This window comes from Emydura macquarii, unplaced genomic scaffold (genome assembly GCF_026122565.2).
Source record: "Emydura macquarii macquarii isolate MOO-44397 ecotype Brisbane River unplaced genomic scaffold, CSIRO-AGI_Emac_v2 contig_2473, whole genome shotgun sequence".
Taxonomy (NCBI): Eukaryota; Metazoa; Chordata; order Testudines; family Chelidae; genus Emydura; species Emydura macquarii.
In genome coordinates, this window is record NW_027132610.1 from 5,490,577 (window position 1) to 5,506,641 (window position 16,065).

Genomic DNA, 16,065 nt, shown 5'->3' on the forward strand with positions numbered 1-16,065 from the left:
TAAGAAAACCTATTAGCTACTGTTATGCTGTTTTAATTATATTATTTAATAATAATTATAAAAGATGTATTATAAATAGTGTATTGTTAAAATTAATAAATTAAGATTTTATTGAACAGTTTACTATTAGAGTTCCATTAGAAATATGTATGCAGTTTGAAAATATATTTTTGTTAATTTAGCAATTGGTGTTATTGGAATCTAAAGATTTTAGTAATCCTCTGAGTTTAATCTTGCAAGGTGCTGAGTAACTGGGAATTTTTGGTGCCATGGATCTAACTAATAAGGTTGGGCCCTTTTATTGTAAATCAGAAATTTCTTATCCTGGTACACTTAATGCAGTGTGTTGGAGTCAGTGCCTAAACAATTTTAACTGTCATGCTAGCTGTATATGTCACAGATTAAAATTAGCTGTGTCTGTGTTGCCAGTGGAAAGAGATGGAATGTAAGACATGGCCAAACAAGTGAACGAATTTTCTTTCAGTGATATTTAGCCAGGCCTAAAATATCTTCCACTCCAGATTTGAAACTGGTAGAAAAGTTAGATATATCTTGGGAGGAGACTGATTGCTGAATTAACTTCAGTCTGTATTGTTTCAAATTTCTAAGGTAAGTTATGAAAAATGTTTTTGGTTTGTTTTGACATGGGTGTTATAACAAAAGAGAGTTTTTTGTACTGATAATTTTTGGATCTGTTCATATCATCTTCCATCTGTTCCTTTATATGACATTCTGAGCTATTGCTATCCTAATTTAAGATCATGTTTCTATGTGTTTACTTTAGGAGTCAAAGTCAAAGTGTTGATTTTTAATATATAATAAAAATATTGAAAAACTTAAATTTATAGATTTCAATATGATTGTTTGTGGAAATAGTTACATTCATTAGTATATTGCATTGTATGTACTTTTGTAGTACTAACGAAGATAATTTTGTAACACTTTTTGAGTTTATATTATGTCATATAGATATACACAGATTTTTTAATACATTCTTTTAATCTCAGCTGTGGGAGAGTCTGCAATATACAGTGTGAATTCATTCTTTGTACCTCTAGCACAGACCCAAGGCTTAATCCAGTCCAGAATGGGGTCTTTACTCCCATTTTTCCCTCTCTCTCCCCTTGGGGATCAAAGGGAAGGAGTGAGAAGGGGCTGCCATGAACAACTTCTGATCATATGAGGGAGAAATCAAGGAGAGTTCTTGGACACCACTATCACAGCTGCCTTGAGTTAAATTCGAGCTAGTCACTTACATTAGAAATAAAAAGCTCTGAAGTCTGTAATTTACTTAAATCTGGTATAAGCAAGTGCCATTTTAATAAATGTATTGAAAAAGGGAGACAAGTAGATTTGTAATAAATATGTGATTTTTGGCCACTGTTGACTTTTACAAACCCTTAAAAACAATCTCTTTTGCAAATAATTCAGTAACTGCCAGTAATATGAGTAACATTTCACAGATAAAATTTGGATGGTGGAAAGTAGATTATATTTTGCAATTTACTTCCCAAAACAATAAGTTTCCAGTAATATTGGTATTATTAAAACAAATATATATAAAATACTTTGTAGTACACACACAGCTGTTTATTATGGAGGGATATTACATAAGTGTTGCACATTGGAGTGATTGTTGGAAAAGGTGGATTTTTATGATGGATTTGAAAGAAGAGATACTGTATGATAAAAGATCAGAGAGGATAATCCAGGCAAATGCGTAAGGCACAGTAGTATTGTCAGAGGACACAATGGTCCTCCTCCTGTCTGAATAAATACTGAATTAATGCCCAGGCATGGTTTCAGGGGTGTTTATGCTGCTAAAGATAGTGTATTTTGGATGAGATATAGATCCCAGATCCAACCCCTGAGAGCTATTAAAAATGTCATGACACCTTTTGATAAGACAAAGGTAGTTAACTCCATATTCTGGCTATATTTCATCTTGGGTAATTACATTCTTCCTACCTAAATTCTTCTGGAGCTTTAGTTGCTAAAGGTATTCTTTACTTTCAGCCCAAAACCATTCTATAGAGCTGCTGTGTGAAACAGTTGTTGCATTTCACACCATTGCTGACTGTGTTACAGAGGTGGATGAAATGTCCCCCACTGTATTGTGTTTGTGTTTTTCTGTAAATTTGTAAAACACTTTGGGAATTTTCAAAATGAAAAGTGATATATGGTGAATATAATATATTACTGCTGTTAGTTAGGTATAAAGCATATGGATGCTCACAAGACCTAACGTTTGTTTGTTGTACAGAAGTTGACAGAAATATATGTATTTGAGAAGTTAAGATTTAGAATAACATATGTATTTGAGAAGCTAAGATTCAATATTAATGTCTTGTAAGGAAAATTTATTCAAAATACCATCCCAAAAAATCTTTGTATTTAATTGGCAGAGAACCTGAGAGTTTATGGTGTAAGATTATAGGACAAAATGTAAATTTTCTGGCTGTTTTGAGGTTTCTTGGTAATAACAGCAGTTATCTAAATTATTACTTTTATGAGTAGAGCTGGCTAAAATGCGACCAAAACTTCTCTCTGCCTGATTTGAATCCCTCTTCTAAATCAGGCAAAGAAATGGTTTGAATCCACATTTCTTACCTCCCAGATGAGTGCCTTAATCATCAGACTATAGCTCTGTTCTCGCTTCTTGGTCCAATGAACATAGTATTTATTCAAAATGGAAAAGCTTCAACAAAAGAGATTGAGAGCAACTCAGACGAGAATAACCTATAGCCTGAAAGTTAGGATGTTCAGCTGGGAGGGAGCAGATCTGAGTTCAAGTCCTTGCTCCAGAATGGAGATTCAAACCTGGATCTCAGGCAGTTACCAAGCTAACGGTTATAAAGGAGGAACACACATTCACTCACTATCTCTGCTGGCATGAAATGCTTTTCCAATTTGCTGAAAAATTCCGAACATTTTCAGAACCAAACTGAATATTTCTTCTTCAAGTGCTGTCCTTGTGGGTGCTCCACTGTAGGTGTCAGTGCATTCCAGTGCTGTCGATCAGAGATTTTTGCAGCAGTGCCTGTCTGAGCCATGCATGCGCAGCAGATATCTCATGGCATCATTGGTGCCTCAACTTCTGGGTGCGTGACCCAACCCCTTCAGTTCCTTCTCAACCATCCCCAACCTGAGACGGAGCTCCACAGCAATGTCCTTGACAGAATAAGAAACATCAATTAATTAGCTTTAGAGATAGTTGAAATATAAAGTTTAGTCATAATGAGTTATTCTTAGAGTAAATCATAAGTTCTATTTTGTTTATTTTTTTTTCTTTTGTTTCATTACTCACTAGATAATTCTCTTCATAGAAGTAGGCACTATTCTAAAATGACTGGTTTCCCAGGTTTAAGAGAGGTGGATCCTGTAGAGACACAATTCCTGTCTCAGGTGGCCACTTTCTATGCATTAGGTGCCTCAGGGAAGGACGCATCTCTTTGAAGTGCAACATCTGCACTAACCTAAAGACTAGAGCTAAGTGTGATAGATATCCCCGCCTTAAGCTCATTTTGATGGAGAAATCCCTCAAACCTGCCTCAGAATCAGACTTCAGTGAAAAACAGGGAAAAAACAAGACTCATTGCTCCACAAAATTGAGGAAAAGATCCCCAATCTTGCCTGATACAAATGAACCCAAAAAGAAGCAGTCTCTGGCTAGGTCACTGCCCTCCATGCCGACCACCTCACAGGTGAGCAGTTTTGATGCTCCAGGCTCCTCCAACTCCATCTGTACCGGGACATCAGTCGAGTCCTTATGGAAATCAGTGGAGCCGAGACAAAAATCTGATTGTGCCTATACGGCACTATCAATGCCCATGAAAATGGCACTGAGACCCACCACCGCACTGATGCCTCCACCTTCAGCACTGCCAGCATCAGTACCAACTGAGATGGCATCAAGAAAAGCTGGACACAAAACAACTGCACCACCTATTGTCCTGACTGACATAACCACACCAGCACTGAGGGTACTGAAGCAACAACAACAGCTATGTGAGGCAGAAGACAGCACCATACCTTCCGCACTGCACTCACTGCTATTCGGTATCTATATGTCACCAGACCATATGGCACTAGAGCATCCATTATCTCCCATCGCTACTCCATTTTCGAGCAATGAGAAAGACAACCTACAGGAGGATGCCTTTTCATTACACCTCTTCTTCCTGATTAGACATGAGTCAATGTTTACCACAAAGTCAAAATTCCAACTGGACAAAATGATGAGTGGTGCAAACAAACATAGATGTACCCCCAAATGCCATTTCCTCTGCAATGGCTTCCATGGGATTCATGGGCTGTTTACAGAGCCCAATTTAGCCATCCCATAACACTGGGAGAAAATTAAGATTATCTCCACCATCACCTGGATCGGAATCATCAGAAGTGCAAGAAGACCAATTAATCGAGGCAGATGAAAGGGTGGAGCAAGACACCACGCCTACCCATAATTCCACCACCTCCTACCATGGCCAATGACTTCAGACAATTCCAGGAACTTTTCAAAATGTCACTAAGCAAAGAAAGACCCCTGAAGGAAGTAGAAACCTAGTACTTCTACTAGAAGTACTGCTACTACTAGAAGTACTACTACTTCTACTTTCTAGTAGAATTCTCCATTTTTATTACCACTATACTGAAGATGGATAACATGTCAGGCAACTATGATGGGGGCATTTTGATCTAGTGGTCAAAGCAGGCATCAGGCCTAGTGGTTGAAGCAAGTGTCAGTGCAAAGAGCTACCCCAGCAAGGGAGGAAGGCCTGAATCCCCAACCTTAACTGATCTCTTCATCCTCCTCACTTGACGAGGCCGTAGTGGGACTGTCAACAGCTGTCCCGCTAGATGATTTCAGAGCCCATCAAGAGTTCCTCAAATGAGTGGCTTCCAACCTAGGGCTCAAGGTGGAAGAGCTAAAAGAAATATGGGTGAACTGTTTGGCATCCTGGCAATGAGAGCCCCATCCAGGGTGGCCTTCCAAGTTCACAAGGGTGTGGTAAAGCTAGTGAAGACTCCGTGGCAGACCCCAGCCTCCCTGCCACCAACATCAAAGCAAGTGGAAAATGAATATGTTCCTGCAAAGGGCTTCGAGTACCTCCACACACACCCCTCCCTGGGGTCAATGGTAATAACAGCAGCCAATGAATGGGACAGGCAGGGTCAGATGAGTTCTGCCCCAAAAAATAACGGCGCGAAAGAGCTTGACCTTTTTACACATAAAATTTATTCCACAATTATCTTACAACTATGCATATCTAACCAGCAGCTCCTGCTAGGTAGATATAACTTCAAAATCTGGTAGTCGTTGGAAAAATTTGTGGACTCCCTGCCTCAGACATCCAGACAGGACTTTCGGACGATTATGGCTGAAGGTATGGCAGTGGCCAGAGCTTCCCTACATGCAGATTCAGACATGGCAGATTCAGCGGTGTATGTGTTATACTTAGAAATAAACAGCAGGATCTTATTCAGGGGATAAGGCAATATTCCGCATTTATTATGAATACAGAAAAGAAAAGCATTTTTAAAAAGCAAACAAATGTCTAAAGCACTCTCTCATTCACACACCCACCCACACACACATACACAAAGTTCTGCAGGAGAGATATAGTTACCAGTCCCTTGTTGCTCGTACTGAATTACTGGCCAGGTAATTCAGGCACGAGATTGGAGCCAGGATCTGTCGGTCGTGACACAATGCTCCTTGGGGAATGCAGAACGAGCCCAAAGTCCAGGTTTCTTCTTTCTTCTTTTATAATAATCCATCCCCATTCGGGTCTATGGATCTGTTATGTCAGATGGTCTTCTTGTTTGATCTGATCATCAATTACATTTGATGCTGCAGGGGTGACAACTTTTCCATCGTTCTTGCATTCCTGCTTCACACCTTATCGCTTTATCTTGTTCCTGTTCTGGGGTTGTAATTGTAAACTCCCCCCCCTGTTTTCTGGGGTTCCTTATCTTCATCTTCGGCCATATGGGTCATAAAGGTTCTCAAAACAAAGCATCTCATCTCCTCTCCCTCCTGCCTTTGAGACTGAAATTATTGCCTCAGTGATTGCTCTCTTTGCCATCTTATCTCAACATTCAAACCACATTCATTCCTCATTCATACTTACTAAAAATCATTACATTCTTATTTAATTTCATTACTAATGTTTTGTTTTTACCTTAATACAAATTCTTACATCTATACCAACTTTACTAACACCATTTTACTAAAAAGGAATACATATATAGAAATCTTAAATCTTGTTTGTCCCCTCATTGCCCCCTGATTTACACATCAACCACATTCCTGATAGGCATTTGGGCCTGTTACCCAGCACTTGTAAATTACCACACAATCAGGTTTCAAGATGTTCCCAAACATTCACTTGAGGTAACAAACAGCAGGGTTCCAATATATCATGAATGTTAAATCACAGAATGTTTAGGCAGGATGTCCTTGCTTAAGTTAATTATCATAGTGGAGCCTGGTGTGGCATGAACAAACAATTAGTTTGTCTGGAATTCCCTTATCTATATTGCCTAATTGTTCTATTTCTCAGTGTAAAAATTAACCCTTAAGACTCATGCTGTGTTATCCAGGGTTCAGGCTTGCTTTGGTTCAGATCTATATTCCAATATTATAGTGCCGTGGTCTGCTGGGGCCTACATATGCGGTCTCCATGAGAACACTGTCTTGGCTCCAGTCCTCTGGCATCTTGTCAAAGGTCCAGCAGTCCATCCATGACTTCCCTTTCGATGACGCAGACCTGTTTGCAGACCAGACCGACCCTAGGCTGCATGGGCTGAAAGATCCGAGGGCCATGTTGTGCTCCTTGGATCTTTACACTCAGTTGCCCGCTGGGCGGCACTTCAAACCCCAGCAGCCTCACAGATTCCGGAGCCAGACTAAGGGAGACTCCTACAGGAAAAGACACAGGGGGTATAAGAAGAACCAGGGCCAATCTCCCGCTTAGGCTTGAGCCATATCCAGACAGAGGGAAAGCACTCCTTTTGAAGGTGCTCTGGAGGATGGCCTACCAGCCATTTCCCAAGATCCAGACCGCTTGTTGTTTTCCCATCATCTTGCCCCCTTCCTCCCAGCATGGGCTACAATAACATTGGACCTCTGGGTTCACCTCACTCCCACCTTCCCACCCATGCTCCCTGTCCCTCTCCAAGGACCCCTCTCACAAACAACTTCTCACCCAGGAGATGCAAGCTCTCTTACCAATGGGAGACATGGAAATCATTCCTCAAGAACAGAGGGAAACAGGTTTTTATTCCCGGTGCTTTCTAATACCAAACACAAAGGGAGGCTTGAGGCGTATCCTGGACCTGTGAGGCCTGAACAAGTACCTCAAAAGAATAAAAATCCAGATGGTCTCCATAGCCTCTATCATCCCCTATCTGGATCCAGGCGACTGGTATGCCGCCTCAATTTAAGAGATGCCTATTTCCATCTTCCAGGGCCACAGCAGGTTCCTGTGTTTCACAGTCAGCAAACAATACTACCAGTTTACAGTATTTCCCTTTGGCCTGTCAACCGCATCCCACGTGTTCACCAAATGCATGGCAGTGGTTGTGGCTTACCTCACATGGAGGTGTATATAGGTTTTCCCTTACCTGGATGATTGGCTCATCAGGGGTTGATCAAGAATACAGGTCCACCACAGCATCAAGATTGTCCAGCTTACTTGCCAGACGCTGGGCCTGTTGATAAACAGACAAAAGTCAACACTCATCCCAGTCCAAAGGATAAAGTTCATAGGTGCGGTCCTAGATCCACATAGGCAAGAGCACTACTGACCTCTGCAGATGTGTGTACTCACCATCCAGGCACCACTCGGACACGGTCCTTACAATCCATCCACTAATACTCATTTCCCTTTCATGGTGGACAATACTGCATCAGGTGCTCAGAAGAGTGCCTTTCGCAGCCCTGCACCGACACTGTCGCTGGTGTCAGATTATTTGAATCTGGAGTGGGGGGGCTCACCTAGGCATCATACAGATCCAGGGCCTCTGGTCCAAGGACAAGCTGGCATTGCACAACAATGTCTGGGAGCTCAGAGCAATTTGACTGGCTTGCGAGGTGTTCCTGCCCCGGCTATCCGGCAAGGTGGTCCAGGTGTCGACGGACAACATGGCTGCAAAGTATATAAACAGGCGGCGGGGGGAGGGCCAGGTCCCCGGCCCTTTGTCAAGAGTCCATACGTCTGTGGAACTTCTGCATAGCCAATGACATTCTCCTCGAGGCTGTACACCTCCCAGGAGTCAGGAATACCTTAGCGGATCACCTCAGCAAGTCATGTTTCTCTTGCCACAAGTGGTGCCTGCACAAGGATGTGACCGAAGTAATGTTCCAGAGGTGGGATACTCCCCAAGTGAACCTGTTCGCCAACAGGTGGAACAGGAAGTGCGAGCAGTTCTGCTCCCTAAAAGGTCTGTATGACAGCTCGTTGACTGATGCCTTCTTTTTGCCATGGTCAGACGGCATCACGAACGCCTTCCCACCAATACCACTAATCCACAAGATCCTCATAAAACTCAAGAGGGACAAGGCACGGGTCATTCTAATAGCCCCAGGCCGCACTGGTTCGGGATGCTTCTCGATATGTCGGTGGCCCACCCTTGGGCACTTTAATCGAGACCAGACCTTCTCTCTCAGGACCAGGGCCAGCTGCTTCACCCGGACCTGGCCTCCCTGCACCTAACAGCGTGGCTGCTCCATGGCTGAGCTTGGAGGAATGTTCCTGTTTGGAACAAGTCCAGCAGATCTTGTTGGGAAGCCAGAAGCCTTCCACAAGAATGGCTTACCTGGCCAAGTGGAAACGCTTTTACTGCTGGGCAACTGCTCACAGCATCTCCCCATCTGAAGTGCCCATCCAGGCCATCTCCCCTCTGAACAGGGAGGGTCTGGCCTTCTCCTCCGTCAGGGTGCACCTGGTGGCCATTTCAGTATTTCATTCTCCTGTACAGAGAAAAACAGTATTCTCTCGCAACCTGACAACCAGATTCCTCAAAGGTCTAGAGCATCTTTTTCTGCCTGTGCGGGACCTGATCCCTCAATGGGACCTCAACTTGGTCCTGTCCAGATTGACTGGACCGCCTTTCGAACCTCTAGTCTCCCTTCTACACCTATCTTGTAATAGCCACCATGAATGCTACCTTTCATTGGCAAGGTGGGTTTCGGAAATTAAGGCCCTGACCTCTGAGCCACCTTACATAGTCTTCCACAAGGACAAGGTCCAGCTATGTCCTCATCTCGCTTTCCTGCCAAAGGTGATATTACATTTCCATGTCAACCAGGCGATATTCCTTCTGGTCTTCTGTCCAAAGCCCCACAACATCTCAAAGAATGACAGTTACTATAATAATAATCCTAGTAACTGTTCTATTAGTGATGGCTAAGAAGAGGAATGATACAATATATTATAATTTAACATTGTACAAGGAGGGAATAACAAAGAATAATGGGATGAAAAGGAAAATTTAGGCTATGTATTTGGAAAACTTTTATCACAGCAAAAAATTATAGGTTATAGAGCAGCCTTCTAGGGCTATAATGGAAACTCTCTCTCTCTCTCTCTCTATATATATATATATATATATATATGTATGTACACAGATGAAGAACTACAAAATTTATTGTAAGAACTCTGGCAGTGACACCCTGCAAATATTAAAGATATAATTATTCTTTAATATCTCCAATTCCTATGACTACACTTATAGTATGTAAAATTGAAAATCATTTTTTGAAACACAGCAGGTACACTGGCTTCCTGGTAATGTAATTTTTCATATCTAAGTAGCCCATTATATGTGTTCATTGTAAGCAATTGTTTTGAACCTGACTGTAATACCATGTGCTGGAAGGCTTGGGACAAGTCTACTTTGGTAAACTTCAGTCTCCCTGCTGGTTTTGCAAATAAATCTTGTATTTTAGGAATTGGTTATTGGTCCATTTCCAGCCAGCAGTTCTCCTAGTCCTCATGCGGTATATGGTGTACCACACTCCAATCCAATTTAAGCTTTGAATAGCCGGTTGTTGCTCATCAGCAGGTGGCCTGTTTCCTTCAGTTGCAATTAACTGTAATGGTGAACAGATATCTTCCCAAGTTGCTTATCTGGGTCAGCTGCCCAGCTAGCTGCCAGAGTGCTCAGCCCCGAGGCTGCTTGTCTGGCAAGCAGGCAAGCTGCCTGTTTTGATTTGGGTTTTTTAATTATTATTTTAATTTTTAATATATATTTGTTTTGTATTTTTATGTTTATATTACATCAATTACAATGGGAAACTACCTATTACCAAAACAGTTATAAATTAGAATAACACCAATTAGAATACCAATTTCAAAATCAATTACCAATTTATACAATGTCTAAAATATTAAAATAAAATATATAATATAATATACAATTAAAATATGTTATATATTTGAGATATTTTAACAATTATAAATTATAATATGAAAGTTGAAATGTTATTACATCATCATTTCATAATGACATGACAACTTATGACATGATATAGTCAAACATTTTGACTCATATTCTATAATATATTATTAGAGAATAATTATCACTGGTTCACTGTGAAACTGGGAGCATGTATCTAATGGGGTCTCACAGGTGTTTGTCCTTGGTCTGGTACTATTCAATATTTTCATAAATGACTTGGATAATGAAGAGGAAAGTATGCTTATAAAATTTGAGAATGACACCAAGCTGTGAGGGATTATAAGAACTTTGGAGGACAGGATTAGAATTCAAAAGAACTTTGATACATTGGAGAAATGGACTTAAATCAACCAGATGAAATTCCATAAAGACAAGTGCAAAGTACTACATTTAGGAAGAAAAAATCAAATGCACAAATACAAAATGAGGGAAATAATTGGTTAGGTTTCAGTGCCTGCTTCAGTGGATATAACCCTGAGTTAACCAGGGCCAGTACTATTTTTAGTGCTGAAAGAGCACTGGTACAGTCCACTGTACTGACAGCACCATATACTTCAGTGCCACTCATAGAAGAGGTCTATTCCTCCTCACTTCTTCCCTTCTTAGAGCAAAGAACCCTCTCTTTTGAGGTCAGTTGCCAACGCCATGGAAAGTCCTAGCAGCTTTCCCTACTCAGTCATCACTGTCTCATCAGGAAAGACACTGGACTGGCCAGTACCAAACAAGCTAGACATATTCCTATGGTATAACACTGTGGCTCTATTGGGGTACTGGGATCCACTGTTTCATGGTATTCTCCACTGCACTCATGGAAGAAAGAGGTAATTCTCCCCATCAGTGTTTTTGAACAGCACCTATGTCAGAGTACCAGGAAGAACCAGAGGCAGAGTCACAACACTGCCCCATATCACTGCCAGAGGACCTCCCATGTTCCTCACCTGATGGGGTAATATCCTTGGCACCGGTACTAGGATTGCCGAAATTCTGGCAAAAGAGACATTGGTCACATTGGAGAAATTGACCAAGGTGTATGACATCTTGTCAACTTCTGTTCCAACCAGCATAACCCTCCCCATAAATGAGGGACTGCTTGACCTGGTGAAGGCCTTGTGGCAGATGCCGCCACAATAACACTGTGACCCTGAGAGAACATCCCAAGGCCAGAGAGCAAGGGACTTCCTGGTATCAGGCAATGAGTTTCAAGTGGCCTGACCCATGTACCCCAACTCATTGATCTCATTGATACAGATCAACCCCATGATCTGTATCTAAAAGATGTCAGGTAATATTTCATTGTAAAACTAATGTTGCACCAGTGATTAATATAATTGTGAAATGTGTGTATTAATACTATATGTCAAGTTCTGGATGTTCTCTGATATTATGTTTTAACGTCTGTATTTGAACAAAGTAGAGTACGGGTCTGTCCATGGCTTCAGTACAAATGAAGCAGGGTTGACCAGTGACAATGGGATTGAGGTTACATATATGGTAAACAAAACTATCAAAGCTCGCGAGATAGGTGAGGAGTTAGCTTGTCCAGATCACAAAGGACTGTGTATTTGCTTGTCTGACCAGCTTGGTTGTCAGGCAAAGACAACAAAAGCATATTTACATGCAAGGTAAACAAAGCCATCATGAGAGCAAGTGGGGAAAGATGACCACTTAAGTCTTGACAGGGGATGGAGACTGCCAGGAAGCCTGCCTATCTATTGAAGCAGTGTCCGTGAACTTTGAGAGATATGCTTTTCAAGGGTGTACTGGACTATTAAAGGTGGGGCAGGGAACCCCTACATTATTCATCACTTGAGGGACTAAACAAGCCAGAACTCTTGAGATCACAGAAAGATAGGTCCTTCAGCCAAGAAGGCTGACGTCTTTGGAAATTGATTATAGATGAGAAACCTGGTTAGGCAAAGATCGTAACTGGCTGAAAATAAGTTTTATTCTTAGAAGTGTATCCCTACTTTTGTTTGTTTGTAACTCTTTCTAACATTTATTATTTCTATTTGGTATCACTTAACCTATTATTATTGTTTAATAAATATGTTTTACTTTTTACTATAAACACATCCAGTGCTTTGATTAGAATAGAGTATTTGTTAACTCCAGTAAGGTGATAAGCTGTAGATGTACTATTTCTTTAAAGGGATTGGCAAATAATAACTTTTCTACATGTACTAGGAGAGAACTGGATACTTCAGGGCAGACAATTTTCGGGAAATTCAGGACTTGCTAGCTGCTTTGTGTACATGTCCTTATATTCCTGGCCTCCCTTTGCTTACCCCACTCCAAGTCCTGCTCTTGCCTTGCTTCAGTCTTACTCCATCCTAGACCCTGCCCTGCATCCAACCTAGATCCTGCCTTGTACCCATTCTTTATCCAGTCCTGTCCCAGCCTCACTCCTGCCTCTGAACCAGCCCTGCTTCTGCTTTCCTTGACTCCATTTCTGACCTTCAGCTCTGATTCCTCCCTCTGACTCTGTCTCAATCCTTGGCTGTGGCATTCAGACTTTGAATACAGTTCTGGCCCTCGGCCCTGGTTTCTGATTCTTACTCTGTTTTGACCCTTGGCTCTGACTTTGTACTCTGACTCCAGTTCTGACCTTTGACTCTGATTCCCGCCCCTGACTCCTGCTCCAACCCCTAGGCCTGACTGCCTACAGCCCAGTCTCCCAGTAGTTGTATTCTTCCTTCCTGAAAATTCATATGGCTAATTGCCAGTCCTTACTGGCCAAGTATGACTTTCTAATTTGGGACAGGGTGACAGCCTTCCTCTCATAGCTCCCATATGACAATATGTAGTTTCTTAGAGACATAATTTAGAAGGCCCACTGGTGGTTCAGACAGTCTTAGAAAGCCTCATGAGTCCAGATATTGGGTATCCTGAGAGAAGTAGAACACACAAGTGAGGACTTGGCCTCTGAAGGTGCAGAACTATTTAGTGAGTGTTCAGACAACGCTCTGTGCTTGTTAAATGATTCAAAAGCCACCCTGTGCTTTCTGTGGATTTACAGCCCAGCCTTATACTGCAAGCTGTATCATCCTCAACCCCAGTCAAGACAACAGATGCCATCCTACCATTCCAGGCAACGTGAGTACCACATCAAGAAAAGACTGAGGTACAGCCTTCCTCCTCGTTGGCAACGTATCCCCCTCCTATGACACAGCAGCAGATTTGACTGGACTGTCAACAACCATATCAGATCTTGTTTAGAAGCCATCTCACCCCATCCCACTGGATGTGGTCTGCCATGACATCAGACAGATGTGTACTAGACATAATCACTCATGTCTACCCCCATCCAGTTACCCACCTTCTATGTCTGTCTTCAGAGACACTTCACAGGAGAGCCCATTACAAATAGAAATGTCCTCATTGATTTATCTAGGAGCCATAGGCGAGGTCCCACCAGTTTCAGGGGGAAAGGCTTCTCCACCTAGCATATCCTAATTCTGAGGAAAAAAGGGATCTTTGTCCTGTACTAGACCTGAGGCGACTCAACAAATACATATTCTGTCTCAGGTTCAGAATGGTAATGCTTACCTCCATCATTCCATCTCTCCAAGCTCTCGACTTTGTTCCACATAAACTACAGTGAAACCAACCATTACCAATACAGGATACTGCACTTATGACTTTCCCTAGCACTGTGAGAGTATTCACAAATTCTTTTTAGTGGTGGCAGTACATTTAAGGAGACAGCCTTTGAATATGTCCTTTCCCTATTCTTTCAACTAGGACTTTCTCAGAACTACAAGAAATCATCCCTAATGCCATCACAGATGATTGAGTTTATCAGAGCTATGATTGACACCTGATTGACAAGAGCTTACTTCCCAGAGGACAGATTCCATTCTCTCCAGTCAATGGCAAATGTCCTGAAATCAAATCCAATTACTACAATGCATGCATATCTGTGACACTTAGGCCACCTGTTGGTGTGTATGATACTGCTTGCCAGACTTCAACTATGGCTGAGGTCCCACGTATTCCTCATCCATTCTAGACGTCACATGAACAAAAGAGGTGCAGTCCTGCCTCGAGTCTTGAAAGAGCTTGCTTGATATCTACACTCAGTGAATGTATAAAAAGGCATGCCATTCTCTATCTCCTACCTGATGATGACACTTATCACAGATGCTTCAGGGACGGACTGGGGTGCCCACCTGAATCATGTGCAGATGTGAGGAACTTGGTCTCAGACCTAAAACTAAAATATGAGCATCGTGCTAGCCTCTGTAGCATTCTTGTGTTTTCTGCAGATCCCACAGTGCAAGTCCTGACAGACAACACATCTGCAATGCACTAGATAACCAAGCAAGGAGGTGTTTGATCATCCCCTCTCTTCCAGGAAGCCATTAGGCTCTGGATGTAGTGTCATCTACACAAGATAATACCATTGGGGTCAGTAGTGTCCTACTAGACTATTTGAGCAGACGTGAGTTAACCAGCCAGAAATGATTGCTATGGAATTCCATCACAGAGCAGATATTCTATCAATGGGGGACTGTTGTATTAATTTAGGTGGATTGAATGGGCTAAATGTGTTAACATAACTCAGTCACTCTCCAACATTAATCAGTGTTAAACTAGGTTTGGGATTTGGTATACAGAGACCTCAACCTGCTTAGCACCATGGCAAACTACCATAAAACATCATTTTAATCTTTTATTAATGATAAAGAAAAGAAGGAAAAACAGTTAAATAATTTAAAATGTAAAGTATTACGGCTTCAATTTAACAGCATCCCTCGATCCCTTTATCTGGAGAGTATTTTTAGAAGGAAACGGACATTATTTGACAGTTTCTTAAATGGTATCTAAGATAGTCATAACTGTCCTGTTGGAGAAGAGAGAAGAAGTTAGATGAGGTGAGCTGGAGGTGTTGTTGCTGGTGGTGTTAAAGTCTGATCCAGTTTTATCCCAGGTGGTGTTTTGGATTCAGCTGGAGCCATTAGAGGTGGCCGCTCATTAGCTGGAGTGAGTTTCTAGAAGGAGAAACACCTTGTTTGACATCGTCTTAGACGGTATCAAAGATGGTAATAACTGTCCTTCTGAGGAAAAGAGAAGTTAGTTAATATGGGCTGGAGCCGCTGCTGCTGTTAAAGTCTGATGCCATTTCATCCCACGCAGTGTTTGGGATTCAGCGGAACCCATTAGTGGTGGTGATGTTATCTGGATCCCTCTCTCTGGCTCGGTCTTGTCAGGACATCTCTCAGGATTATGATGATGAAGGCCCAGGGTCCCAGGCTCTGGTGGAGGTGGCAGTCATGTTGGTGAAGGTTGTTTCAGTAGCCTCCATCTGTTCTTTCATATTTTCCCCCACAAGTCTTTTTCTTTAAGGAACCAAAAGGAGAATGATAGGTAGAATAACTTACCCCCTTATTCTTTTGTCCACCAATTAGGCCTAGTTTTTGACATACCAGTTTTTGTTCCCAGTTTTTGGTTTTGTGGGTTTCTGGACCCACATTGTTTTGTGTACAAATATGACCTTTACACGGTCCTTGGATCATATCTGTCGGCCCTTTTGTTTAGATTAATGTAGTCTTTCTGTCTCTCTTTTGTATCTTTTCCCATCAACATTTGTTGTTTTAG

At 41.8% G+C, this 16,065-nt stretch overlaps 1 protein-coding gene across 1 annotated transcript in view; it reads left to right on the forward strand.

Moving 5' to 3' along the window:
- The first annotated feature begins 540 nt into the window (after positions 1 to 540).
- SGCG (sarcoglycan gamma) overlaps positions 541 to 16,065 on the forward strand; it is a 150,469-nt gene continuing 134,944 nt past the window's right edge. Inside the window, exon 1 of the mRNA XM_067562868.1 lies at positions 541 to 609. The gene's annotated coding sequence lies outside the window, so the exon portion shown is untranslated. The remainder of the gene's footprint in view (positions 610 to 16,065) is intronic.